This window comes from Grammomys surdaster, unplaced genomic scaffold (assembly GCF_004785775.1).
Source record: "Grammomys surdaster isolate TR1022 unplaced genomic scaffold, NIH_TR_1.0 261, whole genome shotgun sequence".
In the NCBI taxonomy this organism is placed as follows: domain Eukaryota; kingdom Metazoa; phylum Chordata; class Mammalia; order Rodentia; family Muridae; genus Grammomys; species Grammomys surdaster.
The window spans coordinates 3,974,635-3,989,055 of record NW_021604702.1 but is presented as its reverse complement, the minus strand read 5'-3'; positions in this window follow the sequence as shown (position 1 = coordinate 3,989,055).

The following is a 14,421-nucleotide window of genomic DNA, read 5'->3' as shown; positions in this document are numbered from 1 at the left end:
GAAAACAAAACCCTAAACAAGTAATTAAAGCAAACAAAACCCCCAAACCCTTCACAAAACCACAACCCAACTGTCTGCTTGCTTGGGCCATTTCCATGTCAGTAGCTAAAAGCCCTTCAGGTTTAAAGCTTTATCCTTCCCTGGACAGCAGTTCTACAGATATTCAAGAGTTGTGTAATACAAAATCTTGAAGCAAGGGGGACTTCCTGATACCTTAACTCACACTCCAAATGGTCCCAAGTGCCAAAAGGTGTACCTCCATCCTTACTACATCCACTCTGAGCGTTTCTTAACGTTTCTGGCTACTACTGCTTGGGGCTTGCTTTGTGTCCTGTCTCACACGGGTCATTATGGCGGCTGCTTAACTCAAATTCCTGGTGGCTTTGCAGTGCAGCCTAGAGATACTGTTACATATCAGGAAGTTTAGGGAGTTCCTAATCCCCACCTCAGAACTAAAGTCTAAATCTTTCAGAGCTGAAAACTGGCTTCTCCACTCTGGTTCCTTTCAGCTTACCTGACCCCTCTTAGAAATCTAAAGGGAAGGCCCTAAAACTCAGCTTGTTTGAGGCTTTGCCTGAACTCATTTTCCTCTGCCTACATCGACCTCCCTGCATCTCCCGCCTCAGGGTCTGAATGCTTCTGTTCCTTCTGCCTGGAGCACCGTTTCTTAGATGGGAAACCTCAGTTTTTTACTTGTATGCTATCATATGGGTGAAGTGTGCGTCACCCCCCCCCCACTTTCTCTTCTCTGTTTTTCTTCATGATACTTAACTTCTCACATACAAAATTACTTTCCCCTCATTTAGTGCTTCTGTCACCGTCAGAGTGTAAATAATCTGACAGCAGGAAATTTTTTTTTATTTTCTTTTTAATGCCTTTGTCTCCCATTACCCAATGTCTGGAAATAAATACATTTATTTTTAATGAAATTAGGCAAAGGAGTGGCTTCAGTATATTCTATTGACCTTGGAAGAAAAGTTATTTAATTGCCCTAAACCACAGTTTCATCAGCTCTAAAGTTCTGATATCGTCTATGTTACAGGGTCATCAATAAGAGTTAAATAACATATAACACACTAGGCATGTAGGAACATAATACATGGTACTTATAGTGATATATAATATTGATGTGTATGCAAGCCTTACTTGTGTTGTATATTTGATATAGCTTTAGATTTCTAATAATGTATGGAAATAGATGTAACACCTTGCCTGCCTATCTTAGTCTTTTCTCTTTGTCTATTGTTGCACATGGCATCTGGCTCAGATTTCTTTTGTTATTGATATTTCTTGATGCCCTAGAAGTGTGCGGTTGTGGACACTGGGAGGAAAAGTTCATTGAGCAGGCCGGAAGAGCCTCCTCGTGCTTGGCCTGTGCCATTTGCCTTGGGATGGTTCTCATCCCTTTTGTAGAAGAAAAGGAAAGACAGAAGGAAGGAAACCAGGAATTTGGTTGCTTGACAGATTTGAATTTCCCCTTTATAACTCTATTTAAAAGGAATATAATATATTTGTTATTTTAATTTTATATATGTGAGTGTTTTACCTGAATGTACTACATGTATGCCTTGTGCCTGTGGAGGGCAGAAGACAGTATTGGATTTCTTAGAATTGGAATTGGAATTGTGAGGTGCCGTGTGGTTGCTGGGAATTGAACCTGGGTCCTCTGGAAAAGCAATACAGGCTAAGCCACTGCCCTACCCTGCTTTCCTATTGTTGGTTTCTTATCTGGGGTGAACAGACGTTTGTTCACATCTCCCCAGATATAGCGTCACACCACAAAGAGATAGGAGTAGCTATATCTTGAACAGAAAAAGAGGGCCTGGACAAGAACCTACTGGCTACTTAGGCTGTCCCCACTGTCCTTCCGTGAGACCTGATATCACTGGACCGGACAAATAAGACACACAGGCCGGGCTGGACACCAAGGTCTGGAAACTTTTCTGTTTTAAAATTTGGCTCAAACAACAGAAATTAATTTTCTCTTTATTCTGGAGGCAGGAAGTTTAACACCAAGGTTAACAGGTTTGCTTTCCCCTGGGGCCTCTCTCTGGCTTGCAGATGGTGTCTTACTGTGTCTGATGTTTTTCCTCTCTGTAGTCCCCTTGTCTATTCAGGGGAATTCTTCTGAAGACCTAAGGCAAGGGGCTACAGGACCTTGAAGGAGGAGACGTTTGACTTCAACTTCCTTAATCTGGGACGATCCTATCCGGATTCCCATCAGCTTTCCAGCCTGAGTCCTAGGCAAATCTCCCTAAAGTAGACTCATGCTGTGGTAGGTTTGTACGTGGGAGTATGGCAGTATTTAGTACAGGATCTTGGAAAGTCGCTCTCCAGTGTGCCTTTCCTTTTGTCTTGACATCCTTTCCCCTAGCTATGCTCTCTCACCTGGTTTTACTCATTATGTGACACCCCACCTCTGCTTAAACCATGCAAGTAGGTCAGCAGTCCTAGGGAAGGGTCTGGTGCACCAGGTCACCTTCAATTCTTGATGTGACCGGGAGATTAATTTCACCAAGCAGTGCTTACAGTAATCAGATAACACTAAAGGCATCATCTCACTGTCAAAGCAGGCATGGAGCCCCTTAATTTCACAAATTAAGAAGAACAGCAAGGCCAAATAACTTACGCAGGGTCACACGGCAGCTAATAAATGGTGGACCTAAATATAGAATCCACATTCTGGGCCCAGGGCCCCAGGCTTCTTTGGAAAGACCACAATAGACAGGCTCTGGATCCTGAAAGCTCGAGAGTTGAGAGGTCAGAGACTGCATCTGAATCTCCTTCATGGCTTTCTCTGTGGGTGTGGCCTCCCTCCAACTCAACTGCCCCAAAATAGCACCTGTCTAGCATTTTAAACACCATCCCTAGAGCCTCTGCTGGTATCCAAGCAACTCTCACAACCAGTAACTAATGTCGAGGAGTCTCCAACCACAGGGGCCTTGGGTTTCCCCAGCCATGCTTGGTGTTCCAGGATCCCCTCTGAAGATCCCCACAGCGCTATCTCATCTGAAAGGAAACTAGAAATCGGGAACTGTGGCTTTGGGAACCGAGAGTCTCAAGAGCACTGGCTACAGAGGCCTGTGGTGTAGGCTCCCTCACCCCAGCTTCGGGGGCAGAAGGGACATATAGGTCGATGTGGGATGAGCCTGTAGAACCCACGTGTGAGGCTTGAGGCACAGCTCTAGACCCAGACTGGTGGGCTCAGGGACGGAGACACCTGCATCTCCAGAATTTAGCTTGCAAACTAGGACTCCTGATTGCTCCCCCACCACCTCCACAGCAGAGAGTACTGGTCTGGCAGTCACCCTGACTTCTTGTCACCACCACTCTTAAAAATAAGGAAGCTGGGTAGTAAACAGTTTTACTTTGTGGAATCACAGACTTCTCAGGAATGATTGGTTAGCTTATTACAGGGATCCTGAAAATGTAATTGCTCATCGTGCAGACTTCTAGGAAAATGTGAAGGTTAAAATACTTGAAAATTCTGATGATTTTTTTTTTTTTTAACCCTGGTGAGTCAGTTTTTTTGCTTGCCCGCGGCTGCCAGTACAACAAAGGGACCAGTCAATGAAGAAGGTTTCTTTGATGGTTCTGTTCGGAAATCCAAAGGCAAGCAGCCTGTGCTTTTCAGTCACAAATTAGAGTTTCAATTCGAGTTCACCTTAATTACCTTAAAAATGTAAACATTTGTCTCATGCTGGAAGTTGTTTCCCAAGCAACACTTTTCTCCTTTAGATATGTTAATTTGCTGATTCATTAAAACAAACAAAAATCCCATTTTTTTTCTTATCAACTCACTTTTTTTGCCTTTTTTTTAAAAAAGGAGGGGTTGTTTTTCTAATGAATTCTAAAGAAAAGGTAATTAAGATTGTAAAATACAACAGTGCAATGGAGAGAAAGACAGATTTTTAGTTTCCTTTCTTGCTCCATTACTCACTCATTTGATGTGGCCTCTGACAAGTGGCTTCAGTGTCCTGAGCCTCAGGCTCTCTCCGTTCTTAACAAGGGGGATGGTTTGCCATCTCCATGCCTCCTGGGGGTGTTGTAAGGGTTAACGAGATATGTGATCACCTCTTTGATTCCAGGGTGAATGACCCTGCACAAATAAAGCCTGATTATATATCAGATTCATCTTTGATTCATCTGAATAAGTGGGCCTCCCCTTATTAATTCTCTTCTTGTTAAAATGTCAAAATTGGGCTGTCTGGTTTTTAAATATCCAGTGTGGTGGCATTCGATACTCAACACCCTTTGTGAAAGTCCTCCACAAGTTATGTTGCCCCATGAAGGGTGAAGTTTTGTTTGATCACAGGTACTTAATAAGTTACGTTTCTCATTACGCTAGCCAATGAATCGATCTGTTTAAGTTTAACCAACAATGTTCTCTTTCCAGAGATTGACAGAGGTGCAGAGGGAGCATACAGCGCTGCTGCATGGTGTACCTCTAGCATGTTCTAGACGAATTTCATTTAAGCCTTATAATGACTCACTGAGATACGTTCGTTGTCACTACTGTGGGCACAGACTGCAAGCAGAAGTGTTTCCATTTAATTAATGGGTAAAACGGAAGACAGAGAACCGAAGAAGCAACCTCAGAGTAGTGTAGGCTTCAAGGTCATTTGTAGCGCCCACATGCCCTTTATTAATTTTAGTTTTGCAACATTGTCTAGCAGGTATGAGATTGGACTGTTTGAGTTGTTATCCTTACCAGGCCAACCTGAAATGATGGACTAGGGAAATTTTACTTAAATTGGCAAATGACCAGGACTCAGGATTGGCTAAACATTGAAAATCTTTACTACTACCTCTTCACTCTAAAAGAAAAGAACCAACAGAAGATTTTGTGGGGTCACTAGCTGATTTTTAAGTTTCCCAAAGGACAAAATCTGAAGGGGTATAAAGAACTGACCTAGACTGGTCTTATATATTAACTGATCACTTCCGGTAGCCACTGTCTTGGAGCCCACACTGACATTTTCTAAAGTATGCTATGTTTGAATAACAATCCTACAGATTTTAGAGAAGATTGTGGAGGAAAATGCAACACAATACATTGTAACCACTAGAAAATTCATAGGCAAAATATTTGATAATTAGAAGGGTTTCTATTCTTCATATAACAAAGAGATCACATACCCTTACTAGTGAGGAAGAAAGAGAAGATTTGTGTGATTAGGCCTCTTTTTCATGAAACAAACAAACAACAAAAAAGAAAGAATTTTTATTCATCCCTAGAAACATTATGTATCAAATTATAATTCATAATTCTGGACAGAGGGAAAAGAAACAAACCAGAAAAGACAGTCTTATCTTCTGTTGTAGACAGACTAGCGGCGACAGACTGCTTCAGAAGTTTATGACGCACGCACACTGGAGTGTTATGGCTTTGTACCTGTGCTGCCTGTTGACAACAGGTTGAATCATCCATGTGTTTGGAGTGAACACTCACAGGTCGGTTTGTTAGTGTCCTGGTTTACAGTTTTAGACTTATAACACTGACACATAGAGCAAGTAACAGAAGCAGATTGAGTGCACCAAGGGCTGAGTGATGTCTAGGAACCAGCGCTTTCTATGCATGAGAGAACAGAAAGTGAGGGCTGTATTTAAGTCCCACAGTCAGAGAGAGTATTCTTGGAAGAGTTAGAGAAGTCTTGCCCTGCTTACAGTTACTTAGTTAGGAAAGTATATTTTTTTAAAAAAATGTTTTCTTTATAGTTACATGTATGGGTGTTTTGCCTACATGTATGTATACTGTGCCCACAGAAGCCAGAAAAAGATCTTTAGGAAATGGAGTAACAGTTGTTTGTGAGCCTCCATGGATGCTGGGAACCAAACTCAGGTCCTCTGCAGTGGCAACACAGTGCTCTTAACTGCTGGGCCATCTCTGCAGCCCAAGGAAAGGATTCTTGATAAGGAACGAATGGGGATTTCAGAATAAGAGAGTCACAGTCAGAATGAGAACAGTCATTCGGGGTCAATATGCAACTTCTCATTTTAGGAATAAAGAAACAGGCTCAGAGTCCCAGTGCCAAGTTAGTATCAGATGTGGAAATATATAAAGTAGTTTCTGATCTTCTAATGTCCTGCTGTGCCAAAAGATATTTTTGTTTGTTTACTTTGGTAAGTTTTTGTTTTACTTGTTATTATGGAAAATTCCAAATGGATACAGGAAGTAAAACAGTATAATAAACACCATTTAGTTTTATGCTACTCATACTTTATTCCCATGTTTTCATTATTATTGTTGTTATTGTATTATTATTATCATTTATTATTATTATTATTATTATTATTGCCGTCTCTGGTAACCAAAGATAACTTTGAATGTCTGATCATCCTCCTCTCTCCACCTTTCGAGTTTTAGAATTAGAAGCATGGGTCATTATGTCTGCCTTATTTTTGTTAATTAACTAATCAGCTGGAGTATTTAAAAACAAATTCAAATATCTACAATGTTTTAGGACCAATAGTATTTTAAAAGTCAATACTCAAAACCAGAATAGTCATGTTGATGATAAATTTGACAATACATCAATGAGTCAATAAACCTTTTGGGTTTGTTTCTTTGAGACAGACTGTTATGTAGACTGTGGAGGCCTCAAACTCTCTCTGTAGTTCAGAATAATCTCGAGCTGCTAATACTTCTGTGTCCACCTCCTGATGGCTCCCATGTGCTACCATGCCTAGTTTATGTGGTGCTGGGTGTTGGAGCGAGCACTTTATTCATGCTAGAAGAGCACCCTACCAATTGAGCTATACATCCCAAAGGACAGCATTGATAAGCTTTAATGCCATTGAATACTTACTTCTTCCTGACTAATTATTTAATAGTCTTTAGAGAATCCTTTTCCTATTGGATGATTGGCAGGGCCTTCAGTGCCTGACAACTTATTGTTTAACAGGAATAGGACTTTAGCTTTGCAAGGTGAGAATGTTAGTGATGATTGTACAACCACTAAAACTTATACTGCCTAAAGATTGCTATGCTGGTAATTGTTGGTGTATATTTTACCAGAACTTAAGAAGTACTCAGGATACCAGGTGCAGTACCACAGACCTGTGATTTAGCAATCTGGAAGCTGAGGCAAGAGGTCAAAGCCAACCTACTCTATAAATTGAGACCCTATCTCACACACAAAACCAAACCAAAGTTGTTGGAATTGATACAATTTCTCATTACTTTGTACTCTGTAACTTATGTTTTTCAAACCTCATTTTTAATGATGGTTCTTAAACACTTTAACCTCCCTTTTATTGCACCACCCACCAGAGGTAGTGGGAAAGAAAGGATGGGGGCGGGGAGTGGACCTGTTTAGAAAGGTTCTTTGGAGCAACTCCCATCTCTGTTGTCTGGAAATCGTCAGTTCAGTTCACAGGTCAGCAGCAGTAGCTCGATCCACTTGTAAACACTTCACAGATACAACAGCAGTCTAGTTTGGTAGTGTCAGGATAGCAGCAGCAGTGGCACTACCTAGCAGAAACAGCCAGGTCTCAGCCTTGCCACAAGTCAGCAGAAGGGACAACAGGAATGACAGGAAAAGTTCTTGGCTGGGCCTCTCTCTTAGCAAAGCAAAGATCAGTGAAGATTCGAGACCAACAAGCATTGCACAGCTAGCTCTATAAGCAAGCCAAGTCCAGCCTCCATCAGTCTGCTGAATCCTGTTCATACTCCCTTCAAACATCACATGTCCTCCACAGGTCGTGCCTCACCACTTGTCTTGCCTCAGCACGTGCATCTGTCTCAGATGACATCACTCTGCCTATCAGTCTGAGTCCACAGAGGTGGCAAGAAGCCTTGACACACCACCAGAAGTTTTCTGGTGTGCTCCTTTCTATGGAGTCCCGACAAATGGAGCTCAACTATGCAATGTAAGGTGGACCGATACATGTGCGTCATTAACGAAGAATCCTTCATGATGTGTCCCATCACGTGTTCTTTCACATGCTTACTTTAGTAGACTGTCCTTTCACCTGTATCTGTTTCAGCCAAACATTCCTTCACGTGTTTGCCTTAGCAACACACCATCAACACAACCGACTTCCACAGGACCCTTAGGTTTCCACTTCAATACTCAAGTCATATGATATGCAGGAGAGAGGGATAAAGGGCAGAACACACAAATGCTTCTCTTTCACGTCCTAATAAATGCATTTTGGTTCAATTAAAATTTTAAGTATGTATAAATTATGAAACCAGTGAATAGATGAAGAACTATTCTAGGTTAGAGGAGGGTAAAAAGATAACACCATGCATTACAAAGTATTATTCTGGGTTGGATCTCAAATATAGGGGAAAACATTATAAAAGACATAATTGGAACAACTGGCAAGATTTGGATCTGGACATTTGTATTAATCTTTTTGGTAGGTGTTCTGAGTACGTTCAGAGTCTTACATACATGAGAAGCGTGCATTACACTGAAGGAGTTTTGATAAAGGGACACTACTTCTGAAATTACTCTCAAATGATTCCGGGGAAAAATACAGAGTAAGTAGAGGGCGAAGCAAATGGAACAGAATGTTAACAACAGATAACTCTGCATATAAAGAGGCAATTCTAGGTGCTTTGTTTTTGTTTGTTTTTGTTTTGGAGACAGAGTGGGCTTGGAACTCACTACTAGACCCGGTCTGGGCTCTGCCTCTCAAGAGCTGGGGTTAAAGGCATGTACCACTATACCTAGTTAATATACTATTCATGAAACTTCTCTATATATGTAAAACAAACAATTCTACCATGAAGAGCCCCTCTGGTCTAACAATCAGTAGAGGAGATACAGTAAACAGGGGACCTATAAGTCAACGATACAGTACGGCCTTGGTTGGATGAGTTTAAGGCTTCATGACCAGCATTTTCTGTACTAAGAACTGATTGAGGGTTGACTTCACTAAGTGCTCATTTTTGTTTTTGTGCTCATCCTCCATTCATTAACACTTGTGAAGTGATTTTATGGTGTAAATATATGTTGTAAGATCAATGAACAGCTTTTGATATGTGGCTTGTATTGTAAGTTGGGTCTCTTGTTAGAAGTGTCAGATCTTCAACTCAAACTTCTGTCATTCATCAAGTGTTTGTCAAGTGGCTACAGTGTCACACCTGTTTCATTGGCCTTAGAAACATTGACAACAAAATCTGAAAGACCTTTTGTAACTTCCGTATTTTTATTTAAAAACATACAAGCACAAATACTTAGCTAAGGACAAAAAGCAGGGGTGGTCTATTGACTTCACATTGGTGTGTCTGTTGGCAACTCTGTGTTTAGTTCATTGTCTGTCTGTGGGCAGCCAGACTAGCTCTGCTGGTTTCAGTGGAAGTGGCTCACAGATTGGCATAGTTAGAACAGATGAGGCTGCAGAGCTGTGAGTGGGTCTATTCCAGAAGTTTCAGACCCAACCAAACGGGAGTAACCTATGTACTCATTGTACTTCAGTTTTCTCCAAGTACTTAGCTTTCAGGGTCTTGAAGTTTTGAAGCCACGAGCAATTTTCTTATTTACAAGGCAAGGCTACTGAAATGGAAGCCTCTTCATGCTTGTCTGTGCTGATGTTAATGGGCCCTGGCTATGACATCCTCTCAAGAGAGCTCATCACTTTAGCCTTGCCAACTGAGAGCTTCCAAGAGCAAGTAGAGTCAGCTATGTTCATCTCTCAATGGACTAAACAAACATGTTGGATTTTACTAGTAGCTTTCTGTCTGTCTCAGTTACATTCTTCATCTTTACAAACTAACTTAAAAAAAATATTTCTTTCAAGCCTTGCCTGTTTCAATATTGAGGAAATAGGGGGAAGTCCCTAGTAAAGTGCTACATTGATTCATTGATTAACTCACTGTTTTGAGATGACATATGTCTCATATTGAATGAAGAAGAAAAGTAATTTTTTTTTTTTTTAATTTTAAGAATACAGCAGTTGCCCTTTTGGGCTCTTGACAAGGAGTCTGATACTCCACAGATCAGTTAATTCCTGAGCAAAGAGAAGACAATACTTTTCAAATCAAGAAGGGAGGCTCAATATATGAGGTAGAATGTGACATTATTCTGATGTGGATAACTTTTCCTTCCTTGGTCCAAGGCAGCCACTCAGCATCCAGACCATCCAAGGAGGAGAGGGTGAGGTGATTGGAACAGGGAGCAGTACCAGATCAGTTTCGGTAATTCTTGAGATATCCCCTAGCATACTAGGCTACAGGTGGATCAGCAGAAACAGAGACGCTATGTTTGTTAAAGAATAAGGCTTTGATTACCAGGGATTTATTTTAAGCATCTCACATGAGGACTGTTTGGTGACTGTGGCTGGGCCCTGAAGTTAGCAGGTCAAGTGGCTGGGAAGACATGACAGACATGAAAAGTAGGACCCATGAGAGTAGCCTGTGTCCTCAAGGCTCCCTTCCACGGTTTCATGCTGGTCTGTCTATCTGAATTTAATATAATAGAAACAAGCCAAAGTAATCTAGACAATCCTACACTGGAACTCTTTTTCCATGTGATTCTGGATTGTCAAGTTTACACAGTTGCCACATACTTTTTTTAGGTTTTTTCGAGACAGGGTTTCTCTGTGTAGCCCTGGCTGTCCTGGAACTCACTCTGTAGACCAGGCTGGCCTCGAACTCAGAAATCCACCTGCTTCTGCCTCCCAAGTGCTGGGATTAAAGGCATGCACCACCACCGCCCGGCAACCACATACTTTTAATTTGAAGCTATTTATACTTTTATGTATGGAAGAATTTAATTTTCTTTTTTAAGATTTATGGACAGTTATTTTAAATTATTTTTTCACTGTATACATTCATTCTGCATGGCCCTGTACTACACAGGACATTCCATGAGAGCTGTATGTTGAGCGTGTTGCTCCCGTACTCCTTTGCTTTTTTCCCACACCCTTTCCTCCAATTAGCTGGAAGTACATTCTTATTCTTACATAATTCCTTGTACCAAATTGTCTTTTATCCATGTGTTATGAAGTAAATCAGAACATTTATATCTGTTTCTCGGGTTTTTAGCTCCTTTAAGAGTTCAAATTGCTGGCAGTTGCAACCCATGGGCAGTTGATTATTCATAGCTACAGATAATTGTATTTCCTGAGATTGATAGGCCAGGCAGCTTAAGATTGCTGCAGGAGGAATGGATGGGCCATTACCAGTCAGAACATAGGGTACTATCCCAACGATCACAGTCAAGATGGCCAAGATGCTGTCTCCTGCTGGTTATAAGGTTCTCTCTAGAAGGACCTCCGCTACTGTCTAATAATGTCACCAGTGGACCATGTTAGTTTGCTGCCCGCTCACCATTCACTCATCATCAGCTGACAACATTTTTTTTAAAAAAACAAAAGCACAAATCCACTATTTATTTATTTGCTTTTTGTTGGTTTAAATCCAGGAGAGGTACAGCATTGCATGGATTCTGGATTTTTGTGTCCAGTGGTCTTTGCAGGCAGATTGCTTTGGAACTGGGCATGAACAATGTCACTGTTTCCATGGGCCCAAGCTACCTTCCCCAGAGTACTCAAAGGTGATTTTTTTTTTTTTTGCTTTTGTTTTGGCCTCTGTGAGCCACTGTTGTTTTCTTTTGCTTTATACATACAAATGCATCAGTCACCTAAGGAGAATTCAGTTCAACACCGACAATTTTAAGAAGAGCCGTGTGATACCACAGCCTTCTAGATGTGTTTGGCTTTTAGAAGTCCCGGTCCCAGCAGGCCTGCAAAGGACCTAAGATGGCAGAGAGAGCCAACAATTCTTAGTCACCTTCATATTCCTTCTTTTCTTTCCCCTTTCTTTCCTAATGCTCATAATTTTTGTTAGATTCATGCAACAACTTAAGCACTTTCTTACTTTATTTATTCTTTTGTTTTGCTTTGTTTTGCTTGAGACAGGGTCTCATTCTGCAATCTTGGCTAGTCTAAACCTTTGTGGATCATCAGGCTGGGCTAGAAACCACAAAGCTCCATCTGCCTTTGCCTCTGAATTCTGGGATTAAAGTTGTACACTACCACACCTAGCTCTAAACACTTTCCAAATATTTCATCCCTTCTGCTGCCACACTGTGTCTTTTCAAGAAGCTCATGTCTGTATTGTTTAGCTCATGTCTGTTTCTACTGAGCTGTGACCACCCCTGCTGTTCTACTGTCCCTTGTCACACCAGGTCGTGCTCCCCTGAGTGTCTCTGTTCTTGTGTCAACCGTTCTCTTTCTGGGTGATTTCTTTGTCTCTCTGGTCAAGACTTGTTTTTCAAGATCAAATCCAAGTGCCACTGCTATTTGCAATGAAATGGATGACTTCACAGAAGTAAAATGTTTGAACAAATTAGAGGAAGCTATCTTTATTACGCAGGAGCATTCTCTCTGAATTCCTTCTTTTGCTTCAACTCAGCCTAATAAATAGGTCTCACTCTTAGGTTAAATGTCAGGATTCTGTGGCAAGTGGTATATAATCACATTGAGGTAAAATTTGTGGTAAACGTACTTTTATACATTAAACTATATATTTATATTGTATAACATTCATCAACCTAATATTTGGGAAATTACCAGACAATTTCGGCTTTCTTAGTTGGACTATGGAAATGCTCTAGTAAATACTCAGGTAAGTGAGATAGTCCAGGAACAGTGAGATAGCCCAGGAATGGCATATGCAGGTCATGACCTTATCGTTCACCCGCTCCAGCTGCTTACAGGATGAGATGTCAAGTTCTCTCTACGTTTCTAGTTTCCTCCTACCCCATTATAACATGAGGGAGGAGGGATCTTAGTTTTCACACAGAACGTTCAGAAGGAGAACAGGGCCCTGGTTAGCTAATTCACTGTCTCAGTAGTTTTGGCAGAGTCTGGGTGGTCTTCGGTTCTCTTTGTTTTTATTTGGTACCTTCCCTAGGAGGTGCAAGGTGGCTGCCATGGATTCTCAGTTTCTTGTAGAGACTGTAATAAGTAGGGGAAAGAAATGGCGTCTTATTGTTAGACCTGGCTGCCAGCCTCTTCCCAATTCCTCTTTCATGATACTCAATGTTCCTGAACATGAAAACCACCACCTTAGTTTCCCTGTACTTCAAAAGGAATTAGGAAACAGAAATCAATAAAGGAATATTTGATAAAGAAAAATTGGTTTGTTTACTGTTTAGCCAAACAGGGAAGAGAAAGACTCCAGGTTTCTCTTCATGAAGCTCAACTGGAAAGGTGTTAAAGGGTCATGACAGGTGGGGGGTAAACAAATAAGGGAATATGCATATGTTGATTTAGCCATGAGATAAACTGTCAGAAATGTGTGAATCTCTGCCTGGGAGGACAGTTCCTTTGACACCAAGACTCTAGCTTATTCTTACCCTCAGCATGGAGTTCCTGTGGTAGTTTTAAATCTTTAGGGTCCATTGTTTTAGAGTTCTCATTATATGGTTTAAACAATGTCGCAGACTAACCAAAATTACCTTCAGGTCCCTGGGTCAGACTTACCTCAAATCCTTAGGAATGTAAATCTTTTTTTTCTTAATCCTGGATTTGCTTTCTTAGCCAGAAGAAAGGCTACCATCAATGCTGTTTTTACAGTTTCCCATACACAACAAAAACAAGAACAACACATTTTTTACTTTCAATTGGAAACTGGGTTAAGAAGCTGTCTTTGTTAAGTGCATTGCTTTCTTTTGGTTGTTTTAGAATTTATTGTTTTATTTTACATATATGAATGTGTTGCCTGCATGTATGTCTGTACACTCCACATGCATACCTGGTACCCACAGAGTTTTGATGAGAGCATTGGCTGCCAGGCTCCTTGCCATGATGGTCATAGACTCTAATCCTTTGTAGCTAGGCCCCCAATAAACCCATTTTTTTTCTGTAAGTTGTCTTGTCACAGTGTTTTAGCACAGGGATGGAAAAGTAACTAAGACCTTTGTCAAAAACTGTACAGCAGGGACTGGAACGATGGCTCGGGAGTTAAGAGCACTGGCTGCTCTTCCAGAGGACCAGGGCTGATTCCCATCACCTTCATGGCAGCTCACAATAGACAGTAATTCTTGTTTCAGGAAATCCAACATCATCTTCTGACCTCCTCAGGTACCAGGCACACATGGATTCATATAGGCAAAATATCCACACACATAAAACAAGCCTATTTTAAAAATTAAAAAAGAAAACCATATAGCAGTAGATTCAATATATGTAAAACAGAGGGGATTTTAATTAAAAGCAAAATAAGGCTGAGATGTAGGTCAGTATGTCAAGTGCTTGTCTATCATGCATGAAGCCATACATTCTGTCTGCAGCACTAAGGTAAACTCAGCATGAGGGCACACCCTTGTGATCAGAGTACTCTTGGACTAGAGGGAGCAGGATCTGAAATTTAAGGTCATCTCAGGCTACATAGTGAGTTTGAGGATGCAGGAGACTCTATCCCTGAGAAAGACAAACTAAACTGAGAAAGTAAACTAAACT